Genomic DNA, 14,494 nt, shown 5'->3' on the forward strand with positions numbered 1-14,494 from the left:
GGTCACTCTGAGGGGTTCAGAGTGTGAGAGGGGGTACGGACTCTGGGCTGTGGGTGTGGACTCCGGGCTGGGGCCAGAAATGACAGGTTTGGGGTGCGGGAGGGGGCTCTGGGCTGGGGCAGGGAGTTGATGTGCAGGGAGAAAGTGAGTGCTCCAGCTGGGACTGAGGGGCTTGGGGGAGCAGGAGAGGGATCTGGGCTGGGGTCGAAGGGTTTGGAGTGTGGGAGGGGGCTCAGGGCTGGGGTTTGCAGGCTCTGGGAGGGAGTTTGGGAACGGAAGGGGGTTCCGACCTGGGGCAGGGGGTTGGGGCGCAGGAGGGGGCTTGGGGTGCCCGCTCCGGGCAGTGCTGACCTCAGGCGGCTCCCAGGAAGCAGTCGGCATGTCGCTCCGGCTCCTAGGCAGAGGGGTGGCTGGGAGCTCTATGTGCTGCTCCCACCCGCTAGAGCCACCCCCACAGCTCCCACTGGCCACGGTTCCTGACCAATGGGAGCTGCGGAGCCAGTGCTGGGGGTGGCGCATGGAGTTCTCTAGGAGCTGGAGGGACAGGCCGACCACTTCCTGGGAGCTGCGCGGAGCCGGGCACAGAGCCTGACTACCCCACTGGCACTGCAGCCAACCAGACTTAGTGGCCTGGTCAGCTGTGCTGACCGGAGCCGTCGTGGTCCCTTTTCAACAGGGCATTCCGGTTGAAAACCAGATGCCTGGCAACCCTAGTCTGCCCATGTGGATCATATTGCAAGGTTGAGGTCTATATGATAATATCTATTTTCCTTCACTTGGTTAGGAAGTCTGGAAAGTGCCAGCATCCTACGGGTTAATATTTCTCTCTCTCTCTCTCCATATATGAATAGCAAGGTAAGTAAAAAAAAAAATCAGTTTGTTATTCTATAATATCCAACATTCTTATCTCCTATGGAACACAGAGGGGTTTCGCTGTTATTATCATAGGGAGGAGGATTTCTGCATGAGTTGAAGGTATATCAGATTACCAAACCCTGATGTCTAAACATGTCAGATCTCTTACCATATTGCCTAATTCCTCATTTCCTCCACACAGAAACCACTTATTGATTTCAATGGGGAATTGAGCACATAAAAGAACACAGGACTGAACCACTGACTATATTATGATAACGACATTGACTTTGAGCTTGTGCTGCATAAAGCAAAAGTAAAGAAATATTTTCATATTCAGAATTTAAAGAAAAGACCTTAAAGTACACTGATGTTGTAAAAGTGATTTTACATGACAAATAGATGAAGTCCAGTGTAGGTGTATTTAATTGTGTGCGTTAAATAATAGAAATGCAAGCAGGGTGTCTCATTACTGTCATCACACAGCAAGTACTGTTCCAGACTTCTACTTATAGATTTCAGACCTAATGCTGAAATACCTCTCTAGGGTAATTATTTTTTGATCAATTTTTTTTTTTTTTTTACAAAATAAAAATGAACAGCTGCACCAGTATTCCTCTATGCTAAGTTCAAATATATCAAGCCTTAGAGGAAAAAATACTCTCTAGAAACAAAGGCTTTATGACAACAGCAAAGGATGCAATCGATATCAAGTGTACCAACATTTTGTCCTTTACAAAAAAATTTACAAATATGCTTTATGTATTTAAGTTTATTATTTATACAGCACTTTATTTATTTCACTTTAAAATTGCCCTGGTTTTTGATTTTGAAAATATGGTACTTTTGTGTCAACACTTTTTAGGGTTGTTAAGTTCCCAAAGGTTCATATTCTATCTCCGTTAGTTGGTCTTTTACACCTGAGTCAGAAAAGCTCCTGGAGCAGATCAAAGAAAGGCAGAGATATGCCTCTTTCAAATGAATCTCTTTCTTATGCCTCTTTCAAATGCATCTCTCTCTCTCACACACACACACACACACACACACACACACACACACACACACACTTCCCTTCTCTCTACAGAGACTTCAGAGAGGAGAGAAGTAAAGAACAGAAGGACTAACAGGTATTCGCTCTCCCAAATCCATCAAGGGGCTGGGGAAGGGGGGTTTGCACAGACTGAGCCATTACCTCATTGGACTCATTGCATTGATGCTGCCTGAAGAGCTTTGGAGTAAAATATTCAAAAGCACATAAGCTACTTAAGAGCTTTCACTTTCCACTTTAAAAAGACTCCTAAGCATCTAAGTCACTTCTGATACCGAGACATAGTCACTTTATTACTGTATGATGAGAGTAAAACAAGTGTGAGAAAAATGGTCAGTTTTTTAAAAGTACCCTATTACCATTGCCTCTGAGCACCTTACTGTCATTTTAAAAAATGAGAAATAGAGACTAATAAAATGGCCAACTTTTATCTTAAGTAGGACATACAGCATTCTTTCATAAATAATCATCTCTCTTCTAGACAGACAGCTGTGGTCTAGTAGACTAAGCACATAACTTGAAGTCACGAATGCTAGATTCTATTCTAAATTTTGTCACTCAGGCCAGTCATTTAGAGTTTAAGGCCAAAAGAAACCACCAGATTATCTACTCTGACCTCCTGTAAATCACAGGCCAACCAATACCACCCAACACATTAAACTCTCCACCCAAAATACAGCCCACAAGAGAGTAGACTATTGAGTGCCACAGGCACAGAACAGGAGGGACCAAGGTACACCAGTGCCTCAGGCCCTCACAGTGGCTAAGCGAGATATACAGAGATTATCCTGATAAGTGACCCTCACCCACAACTGCAGAGGAAGGCAAAAAAAAAAAAAAAAACCCAAGTCGCAGCCAATCTGACCCGGGAAAATTTTTTTTCCCAACCCCTCAGCTTTGTAAAACACTTAATCTAGAAGCACTATGCAAAAGCAATGGGAAGGTTAGTAACTAGTAATATGAGCTTGAGTACATTGCCTCTGTAAATCCACTGTCTTGAACTGTAGTGTGGCAAGCATGGAATCTTTCGTAAAGCAGTGCAGTTGTGGCACGTACACGCCCAAATAACAGATCCTAAAGTTCAGAACAAGATTATAAAGGTCATACAAATCATATCATGTAAAACCTGTCTCTGCTAGTGCCAGTCCCAGTGTTCATAACCAAAAAGGCACCTGGATACCCCCCCTCACAGTAAATAATGTTGAGCCAAGAAGCCACTAACAAGAGCCAAAACCATCACTGAAAGCCAGTTGGATCTATAATAGAACAACAAGAACAGAGAACAAACCACAATGTTGTTTCTTATTTTTATAAAATCTAACAATTTTAAAATGTGGCTAAACAGAACAAAAATGCAAAAAGTAAATAAATGGAGAGGTGGCTTCACTGCCAGCAGTTTATCATGTTAAAGAAAAAGCTGAAGGTGGTTGGGACTCTGAATCCCTTTATAGACTATTTTCAAACGTCTGGATCCATATGGGAACATGCAGATATCCAAACTTTCCATATGGGGGCAAGCGAAGATATGCTCATGACAACAGGTCATGCACATTCTCAAGAACAGGGCACTACAGGCACAACTCTGGAGGAAGAAATATTATTTCTTCTATCATTCATATTAATTTTCCCTTTGATTTTTGTCCTGCATTTCACTGTTGCATATCCACAGCTCAATAATTAAATTCTGATTGTAAGAGGCAGAAACTAAATCATTGTTAATTCTTTCCAGAAAAAAATATTAAATAAAAATGTGTCTTCACTGGGAGGTATGGATAGCACTGTTTTATTTTATAACTGACCCATTTTTTTAAAAAATATGCTAAATGTGTTACATTATTTTTGCTGTTCTGAATTAACTGCCAATTTCCCCACTGGATAAAATTTTATTTTGATATTTAGGATTTGCGCCAGAAAAACTAGTATTAAATGTAGATACTATTGTATCTAGAGCAGATATTATTTTGCTAAACATTGGAATTTCTATAAACACCCATAACAGTGCATTATAATTAGCAAATAGAACTACACTGTAAGAATGGCTATTTGTACAACTTTTCTGACACTATCATACTGATATACAGTAGCCAAGTCAGCTACACACAAAAAAGAAGCCATCTTATAGCCCCATCTAGTGCTTCAGTGCAAGCATTTCACCATAAATATTACATTAATACCAAACATGTTCAAAACTGGTAATGCTCCAGGTAATTAAAAGAATTTACTGTACCTATATTATCCTTTGGTCTTTTTAATCCAATGTGCTCCCCTCAAAAAAAGTGACTCCTTTTCGAGCAATGATGGAGCAGACTTGATCATGTCAGAAGAGCTCAGAAGTAGATCATAAGTCAGGCAGAGCCATTTTTAAAGGGGTATGTCCCATTGGTTGCCAAACAAAATAGTAACTGGTGGTGTAGAGTGTGTGGATGTGAGCCTTTTGCGTAGGGCCATTCCAAGTGTTCATTCTGCTCCCAACACTCAAATAGCTCATTCAGGATAGGACACAGGAATTAGACAAACAATCTAAATCTACATTCTGGCTTTCTTTGTTGCTAGAGATGCAATGAGGGGGCAGAGGAGGAGGGAGCAGAGTTGTAGTGACTGTGCAGATGTTCCATGAGTCAACTGGTCTGCACAAGGCAGACAAACAGAATGGCTCAGTGGGGCCTCGAGCCACACACTGGGCAATGAGTGCTCTTTGTGGCTAGTCTAAAAAGCTGTAACGTTATCTATCTCCAGTGCCTGCCTCCAGGTTCCAGCAGGAACTCTCAGCCATTTTTATTAGTCTTTATATGACAAATATATAACAATATATAACAAATCCTAACACTAAGACTGTTCAACCAGGAAACATCCTCAAGTTTTAGATTACACATTCAGTTTCACCACTGACTTCAATGAGAGCAGTTAGGCCAACATAACAACATTTGAAAATTCCATCCACAGGAAAGGAGATGATTAGTTAAGGATTACAGCCTTAAATCACACCTGTTTTCTAACTTTTTCCTTCTACTGACTACTCTGTAAGAGAACAAAACTCTCATGGATCACATCCCCTCCCAGCCTTTCATTGCTGATCACCAGGAGCACATAGTAGATTAGGAACACCTCTATTAAGCCATTCAGGATATTCAAAACTTTTCCCTTTTCCTCTTACCACCACCACCACTACCACCTCGATGAGTCACAGCAACTACACATCTACGCTGTCTGCCTTACAGGCCCAAAGCCTGGTTTAAAAAAAAAAAAAAAACAAAAAAAAACCAAAACAAAAAAACAAAAAATGACCAGATACCAATGTGGCTTTCATCTCCAAACTGAATGTTAGAAACAGACCCCAAAAAATGTCAGGAATATGTATTGATTGGTTGCCCTAAAGATAACATATGGACATCTTTCAGTGTTAATGCACTTGGTAGAACACTCTTACATCACATTTATGACTTTGGTTTCGTGTCACACCCAAGAGATGTTCCATGTCAGGGCTGAGGCATTGACTCAGTACTGATTCAAAAGGAGTACTGGATCACCGACACCTGTTGCTTGAGCAACGAGCCCTGGTTGCACCTTGGGAAACTGTTATTTAAAGCTCTGAATCATTAAAATACTCACTATCCTTGGATCGTTGTTACTCTCATATAAACTTTTAAAAATATTTAGCCCTAATTATTATTGGGCTGCACTAGTTGTGAATATTGCATGCATTAATCAGAATTATGTTTCAAATACAGAAAAGCTATTTTGCTACTTCTTAAAATATGAAGAATACATCTGCAGAAGTAAAAATTACAAGTGCTTTATCCTGACATGATAAAGTTTACCCCGGCACCTATTGTTCTCATAGAAATACCAAATGTTCTGTCATTTCTAGATAAGATGGGGGGAAATGGATAGGTTTGCAGAATGCAGAGCAAATTTTACTTTCCTGAATATAAATATTACTCTGGCTATTTTGTTCACTTTTCTTCCTCCTAAAAGCTAATGCCAATGAATTATTTAATGGGATTTATAGGCCACTGAAAGTATTATCATAATGTGTTATAGTGCTGTTGTAGTGACACTAATTCTAGCTGAGACACATTCATTTTAAGCTATTAATGTATGTTCAGAAAATATTCAGAAAAAAATATATATGGGCTGAAAGTTAAGCTTATAAAATACAATTTTAGAGCTGATATTTTTTCTTCTGCTGTTGAGTTTGGTAAAATTACATTCAGCTGTTTTTCATTTATCCAAGAGAGGAAAGAAATTTTTTAGACTTTACAAAAATAAATCTTATTTCCACTTGGATAATGTACAAAATGGCTGTATTTTTAAAGTTTGAAAAGACCTCATGAGGAATAATGAGAACTGTTTGGCAATAATCTACTGTATGTGCTTCGTATGCCATTTTCCCTTATGGATCCTTACCAATTTAGACATGTACTAAGGGTGGTGGGTACGTGGAAAGCCCATCACTTTGCAAAAGCCCTATAGTACTCTTCTCTTGTACATAAGAACAGGGGCACATCTCTCCAGTGCACATTAAAGATGTGGAGCCAGGTACTTGAGATATTTCTAAGGCACCTACAATCCTGGTATCTAAAACTCCAGACAAAGAGCAGTGAGTACACCCAACTTCCTTTTCTGACAGTATGTGTCTTTTGCTGTTTTTTTTGTTTTTATCATTCATTTATGTCCTTTCCTTCCTTCCCCCCAGTTCCATGCCAATTCTGAACACGCTAGTAAAAAAAAAAGGGGGGGGGGCACGCACGAGGGCTACTTGGTCAAGGATTTCTTTCTTTTTTTTTCCCCGGTGGATTTTCCTGTGTATGTCTCCGTGAGACATTTACACACTTTACAAAAATTCAGTCTTACATAGCCTCCTTCACATACATTTTTTTAGCTGCATCCCCAGGACCTTTCCAGCCAGACAGGAAAACTGCATAATGATGTCACTAATGGGACAACATTCCAAATAGGCTCTGGTAAAATCTTACATGCCAAACGAGCATGCTCAAAAGTGATTTCTTCAATCCTCTCTATATTTTTTATTTTAATTTTTCTCACCCTGTCCTATAAAAAGGTACTATAGCTCAATTATAACTATTTGGATGTGAAATCTGGAGATTTTTATTCCCTGTGTTTTACAGTAATTTGAGAGCACAACAAAAAAAAGAGTTAAAATTCTGAAAAACTTTGTTTTCGCTATTCAGTTGCTCAAAAGACTGGTAGGCTGTTTTACTGATGATTTTAATGCTGCTGAGATTTAATAGTATGTTGTTATTTAAATCTAAATAAATAAATGGCTTTCCCCCTCAAACTTTCAACTTTCTCCAGTCACCTTCTACTTCTCCAGTATCAAAAGACTTCCTAAAAATAATCACTAAACCTTCTATTATTTGAGCCCTAATTCCATAAGTCATATCACCTGTGGATGTAACCCATGACTACTTAGTGCTTTGCCTACCTCTGTCTGGCCCAAATACACCTCTACCTCGATATAACGCTGTCCTCGGGAGCCAAAAAATCTTACCGCGTTATAGGTGAAACCGCGTTATATCAAACTTGCTTTGATCCACCGGAGTGTTCAGCCCTGCCCCCCCGGAGCACTGCTTTACCGCGTTATATCTGAATTTGTGTTATATCGGGTCACGTTATATCGAGGTAGAGGTGTACTTGCTTGCCACTGTTTCAGTAAGTTAATTCTCCTCCAGTTCATTTTTGGCATCAGCAACTACAATCACAACCTCCATGGGTGCACAGTAAGTATTTTAATCTATTCTCTATTCTTTTCTATATGGGTTCTGCACCCACCACCATCGTATCCTAATGCCTCAAACACAAAATCTTTTTTGCCATTTATTTGTAAGTAACCAACAATTCCTTATTTTTACTTCTTCTTATTATTATTTATGAGTCCTTAACCACAACATTGCCAGTTTCTCAATGTAAAATGTTAACACAAAGTTGAGGACGGGAGCTACCGCTAGCAATATTAAAACACAGAATATTTCTGTAAGTTTCAGATAATTTTCAAACTTTTGGAAGTTTGTCTGGAAAAAACACTCATCACTCATATTTTACTTTACTTTGGATTCAAATAAAAAGCAGTTATATATGTTTCATTAGCATCCTACTTCTTTGTACAGCTTGCTGATCAAGATGTAGATATAGGAAAAGCAAATACGAATGTTGTAAACTAAAATGAACTGCATAACAACATGGTATGTCACACTGGTAATAAAATTACAGTTGGTACATCCAATGAATAATGCAGAATTTTCACACATGCTCATACTCCAGACCCCCCAATATACCTCCTCACATTAAAGTTCTGCCCCGCAAAAATTTAACAAATCAGGGAAACAAGTTACTAGCTGCAGTTTGCAAGGTATGTAGGGCCTTAACCCCGTTTTGTTACTCTGCCAAAACCTTAGGAAAAAAACTGTTACTCACCCTTTTTGTAACTGTTGTTCTTCAAGATGTGTTGCTCATATCTATTCCAGTTAGGTATGTGCGCGTGCACGGCTGTTGGAAACTTTTCCCTAGCAGCTAGCCGTTGGGCCGGCTGTGGAGCCCCCTGGAGTGGTGCTCTATATATGACCCTGCTGGCCCGACCCATCTTCAGTTCCTTCTTGCCGGCTACTCCGACAGAGGGGAAAATGGGGGGAATGGAATAGATATGAGCAACACATCTCAAAGAACAACAGTTACAAAAAGGGTGAGTAACCATTTTTTCTTCTTCGAGTGCTTGCTCATATCAATTCCAGTTAGGTGACTTCCAAGCCTTACCTCGGAGGCGGGGTCGGAGTCAAGGTATTGCAGATAGAAGAACCACTCTGCCAAAGGCCACATTGTCCTGAGATGATGGCATAGTGCAATGTAAAGGTGTGCACTGAAGACCACGTTGCAGCCCTGCAGATCTCCTGAAGAGGTACATGGGCCAGGAAGGCTGTCGAGGCTTGCGCCCTTGTGGAGTGAGCCGTAATGGCAGGCGGAGGAACCTTCGCCAAGTCATAACAAGCGCGAATACACACCGTAATCCAGGATGAGATCCGCTGGGAAGATACTGGCAAACCTTTCATCCGCTCTGCTAAAGTGACGAACAACTGGGTTGTTTTGTGGAATGGCTTTGTTTGGTCTATACAGAAGGCGAGCGCCCTTCTAACATCCAGTGAATGCAGCTGCTGTTCACGAGGGCTGGCGTGCGGTTTTGGGTACAAAACTGGCAGAAAGATGGCCTGGCTAACATGAAAGCGGGACACGACCTTGGGAAGAAAGGCCAGGTGAAGTCTAAGCTGCATCTTGTCCTTATGAAAAATCGTGTATGGAGGCTGAGACGTGAGGGCCCGCAGCTCAGACACAAGTCGTGCCGAGGTGATGGCCACCAAAAAAGCAACCTTCCAAGAAAGGTAGAGGAGCTAACAGGAAGTTAACGGTTCAAAGGGAGGACCCATGAGGCAAGAAAGGACTAAATTAAGGTCCTAGGCCGAAACAGGGGGCTTCATTGGGGGATGAATCTTTTCCAAACCTTTCAGAAAACATCCTACGATGGGGTGTACCCGGAAACACTGGGATGAAAAGCCGATATAGCCGCGAGATGGACCTTGAGAGAAACAAATGCCAGGCGCTGGTCTTTCAAGTGCAGGACATAATCCAGAATACACGGAATTGAAGCCCGGAGTGGAAGCACTGCCTTTGGGCACACCAGAGAGAAAACCTCTTCTATTTCGCTTTGTAAGTGGCCCTGGTAGACGGCTTGTGGCTCTCCACAGGCAAGTTCTGCCTGGCTCAACCATGGATCTTCCAGGCCATGAGGTGAAGCAACTGAAGGTCCAGGTGAAGGAGGCGGCCGTGATTCTGTAAGACGAGGTCAGGAACGAGAGGTAGATGTACCAGGGACTGGACTGACAGGTCCATGAGGGTGGGGTACCAGCACTGGCGAGGCCAAGCTGGAGCCACCAGTACGACGTCTGCCCTGTCCCTGCAGACCTTGAGAAGTACCTTGTGTATGAGCGGAAATGGTGGGAAGGCGTACAGTAGTTGACTGGACCATGGAATCAGAAACGCATCTGCGATCGAGCCCAGGCTGTGGCCCCGGAAGGAGCAGAAGGTTGGATACTTCCTGTTGGCCCGCATGGCGAACAGGTCGATTTGGGGAAATCCCCAACTGCAGAAGATTGAGTGAATGATGTCCGGACGAATCGACCCATCGTGCGTAAGGAACCGTCAGCTCAGGCTGTCCGCCAGCACGTTCTGAATGCCCGGCAGGTATGAAGCTTGGAGAAGGATGGAGTGGGCTAGACAAAATTCCCACAGTAGAAGGGCTTCCTGACAGAGAGGAGATGATCGGGCTCCGCCTTGCCTGTTTATATAAAACATGGCTGTGGTATTGTCCGTGAGCATGGCGACACAGTGACCTTGCAAGCGGGGCAGGAACACTTGGCACGCAAGACGGACCGCCCTGAGTTCTTTGATGTTGATATGCAGAGCCAGCTCCTCTACTTGCCATAAGCCCTGAGTTGTCAGGCTTCTAAGATGCGCTCCCCAACCCAGCGCAGATGCATTACCAGAGTCGAGGTGGGTTGGGGAGGGTGGAAAGTGACCCTGGCGCTCACCATGCAGGGGTCGAGTTACCATCGTAGGAAATCGAGGGTATGCCTTGGAACGGTCAGCACCATGTCCAGACTGTCGCAGCCCGGGCGATACATGGACACGAGCCACGCTTGCCGAGGCCTGAGTCGCAATCTGGCATGATGTACCACATAGGTGCAGGACGCCATGTGGCCCAGCAGCCTGAGGCACTGCCTCGCCATGCTGGAGGGAAAACTGCAAAGGCTGCTCATTATCTGCAAGAGGGCCAGACGCCATGCCTCTGGGAGAAACATTCTCGCTTGATTGGCATTAAGGACTGCCCCGATGAACTCTATTCTCTGAGTTGGGGTGAGAACAGATTTGCGGATGCTGAGAATGATGCCTAGGCATTCGAATGTGTCTGACCATTTGCACCTGCGATTCTACCTTCTGACCAGAGCAGCCATGGAGGAGCCAGGCATCCAGGTAAGGGTAGACATGCACATGATGGTGGTGAAGGAAGCTTCACATTTGGTGAAGACACGGGGAGCTGTGCATAGGCCGAATGGGAGAGCTGTGAATTAATAATGTACTTTGTTTACCACGAAGCGGAGAAACTGTCTATGAGCCAGGGTGATAGATATGTGAAAATAGGCGTCCTTCATATCGAGGGCAGCGTACCAGTCTCCTGGATCCAGAGAGGGAATGATTGTGCTCAAGGAGACCATGTGGAACTTCAGGCTGACGATGAACTTGTTGAGTTCCCTTAGGTCCAGAATTGGCCTCAGGCCTCCCTTTGCTTTGGGGACGAGGAAGTAACAGGAGTAGAAACCCTTGCCTTTGAGCTCCTGAGGCACCCCCTCCACTGCTCTTAAAGCGAGGAGGGTTTGAACCTCCTGGATGAGAAGTTGCTCATGAGAGGGGTTCCTGAAGAGGGATGGGCAAGGGGGATGGGAGGGTGGGAAGGAGCAGAAGTGGATAGAATATCCCGCCTCTACTGTGTGGAGCACCCATTGGTCTGATGTAATAAGGGATCATGCACGGTAGAAGCGGGATAGTCGGTTCAGGAAGGGAGGATAACTGTCCTGGTTGTGGACTGGTAATCCAACCTCGTGCACACCTTAAAAGGGGGCGCTTAGGGCCCGGAGGGGGCTTGGACTGTCCCTGGTCCTGCGGGCGGGCGCGATGGCCTACGCCAACTAGATCTATTCCTCCTGCAGGAGAAGTGCTGCCTGGGTCTAGCGGGGCAAAACTGCTGTTGGGTGATCTGTGGTTTGAAAGGCTTCCTTTGGGTTGCCGGGGTATGCATGCCGAGGGACTTAATGGTGTTACGGGAGTCCTTCAGGCTATGCAACCTAGAGTTTGTCTGCTCAGCAAACAGGCCCTGGCCGTCGAACAGGAGGTCCTGAATTGTTTGCTGAACTTCCGGGGGGAGACCCGAGGATTGGAGCCAGGCATTGCGTCTCATCGCGATACCAGACGTCAGGGTACGCGCTGCCGAGCCCACGGCATCCAAAGAACCTTGAAGGGAGGTCCGGGCTACAATTCTGCCCTCCTCAGCGATGGCCCCCAGTTCAGCCCTTGACTCGGACGGGAGAAGCTCTTTGAACTTTTGAACCACAGACCATGAGTTATAACTGTACCGGCTCAGGATCGCGAGCTGGTTAGTGATCCGGAGAGAAAGGCCCCCCGTTGAATAACCCTTTCTCCCAAACAAATCAAGGCGCTTAGCATCTCTTGATTTGGGCGCGGGCCCCTGCTGACCCTGCCTCTCTTTTTCATTCACCACCTTCACAACAAGGGAACACAGAGCAGGGTGAGAGAAAAGGTATTTGTACCCTTTAGCAGGGACAAGTTACTTCCGTTCGGCCCCTTTGGCCATAGGGGGAATGGAGGCAGGCGTTAGCCAAATGGTTTTGGCGTTAGCCTGGATAGTCTTTAGCATGGGTAAGACCACCCTAGAGGAACAGAGTGTCCACCACAGGGTCCTCGTCCTCTACCACCTCCTCCACCTGGAGGTTCATATTTAGGGCCACCCTTTGGAGGAGTTCCTGCAGGGCCCTGTAGTCCATGGGTGGTGGACCAGACGTGGAGGTACCCGCCACCGCCTTGTCAGGCGAAGATGAGGAAGACACCACCGGCAGGACTGGTTCCATGGCGGCCTCTGGATCCTCCGGGACCGGTTCCTCCCAAACCCCGAGTGCAGCCTCCACCAGGGGTGGAGTTGGATCCGGGTTTTGCAAGGGATCCTGAGGCGGGCGGCTGATGGTTGCCTCAGGGAGGGGAGACCCCAAACGGGATGGTGGGGGAGCACTGGTGCCGCGAATGGGACAGGTGATGCGCTAGGGAGCAGTGCCAAGATGGGGTGCCGTGCTGTGATGTAGAGTGGTACTGCTGCATAGAGCAATGCTGGTCCGTCGAGCGATGACTGGGGAGTGCAATCCGAGGTCGATGCAAGCGGTGCAGCGACGTCACAGACTGGGATGTGGACCTTGAGTGTGACCACGACCTATCAGTCGACGACCACCTCGAGCGAGAACAGCTCCGAGGGTGGGGGCTGTGAGACCGGTGCCATGTATATGTACGGTGCCAGGACTCAGAGCGGCGTCAAGACTCCGAGCGACGCGGAGATCCTGGTCGAGGGGCAGACGGCATGAACATGGCCAGTTTGCCTCTTGAAGGTACTGGGCCTCAGGGTAGCTGAGGCCTCGAGGCTGGAGACTTGGGCGCCATCATTTCCATAAGCCCCCTAGCGGCCTCAAAAGTGTCCGGTGTGAAGGGTAGTGTGACCTCCTCCACCTGCAGCCGCGGGGAGTCCAGGAGCACGGGGCTTCCTGGGGAGACAGGGGTCTGTGGAGGTTGAGCCCAACCGTAGGGTCTGTCGGCCGTAGGCCCATGTTCCGCAGCATGCCCTGCCGAGGTTGCGGTTCTGAATCAGGACATTGTGGAGGCTTGTCCTTGGCCTGCTTCTTGTGGGCAGCTGGCAAGTGGGAGCGGTGCCAAGGGGAATGCTTCCGGGCCCCGGGAGACCGCCGACCCCTGGGAGGGCATGCCGAGTCCTTTTCCAGTGCCACGGATGGCACCGCTGGAGGAGCGCTCTGCGCTGAGGCGCTTGGGGCCGGGTCCTGTTGTGGACGGAGGGCAGACTCCATGAGGAGTTGTTTTAAATGAATCTCTCTCTCTTTTCTGGCGCGAGGCTTGAAGGCCTTGCAGATCTTGCATTCATCTGCCTGATGGGCTTCTCCCAGACACCGGAGACAGGAGTCGTGTGGGTTGTCCATGGGTATAGGCTTGGTGCAGGAGCTACAGGGTTTGAAGCCCTGGGACGGCATGCCCCGGAGCCCCACGAGGCACTCGTTAAAGGGAAAACCCCCAACCACTAAGACTACAATTAACAACTAGTAGAGAACAATTAACTAACAACGGGTAACTATATACAAAGATAAACAGAAGAGCTAGGGATTAGTGGAGCACTTGCAAGCAAGAGACCACTGTTCCAACAACCGTCACTGGCGGTACGAAGGAACTGGAGGGGGGTTGGGCCAGCAGGGTTGTATACAGAGCGCCATACTGGCGCCACTCCACGGGGCTCCACAGCCGGCCCGACGGGTAGCTGCTAGGGAAAAGTTTCCAACAGCCGTGCATGCACACACCTAACGGGAATTGATATGAGCAAGCACTCGAAGAAGAACAAGACTGAAGTTCTGACTACACAACAGAACTGTGATGCAGTAGGATCAAGAGACAATCATGCCCTTCAACAGATTTTATTAGTAGGGCATATGGGCCAGACCTAGAAACACCCTGATGAAATGTAGCTGCTGTTTCAGTCATGGCTACCAGCGTGCCTAATACTGATGGTATTGGTATGTCCACGTGCGTATTTCCCAATAAAAAATCCAACATGAAGATGCATTGCAAAATTAAAAGAAAAATTACTTATACCAGATTTACTCCCACATGCAACTACAATACCCATTTCCCACAATCTTATGAAAGTTGTGTATATGCAACCTGAACATCTACATTTGATAACCC

General features: G+C 45.9%; 1 protein-coding gene across 4 annotated transcripts in view; it reads right to left on the reverse strand.

Annotated features, from left to right (window-relative positions):
* The window catches only part of L3MBTL3 (L3MBTL histone methyl-lysine binding protein 3), a 177,932-nt gene that overhangs the window by 81,648 nt on the left and 81,790 nt on the right, over positions 1–14,494 (reverse strand). The window lies entirely within an intron of this gene.

Source organism: Terrapene carolina, unplaced genomic scaffold (genome assembly GCF_002925995.2).
Source record: "Terrapene carolina triunguis isolate 2854851 unplaced genomic scaffold, T_m_triunguis-2.0 Scaffold85, whole genome shotgun sequence".
NCBI lineage: Eukaryota > Metazoa > Chordata > Testudines > Emydidae > Terrapene > Terrapene triunguis.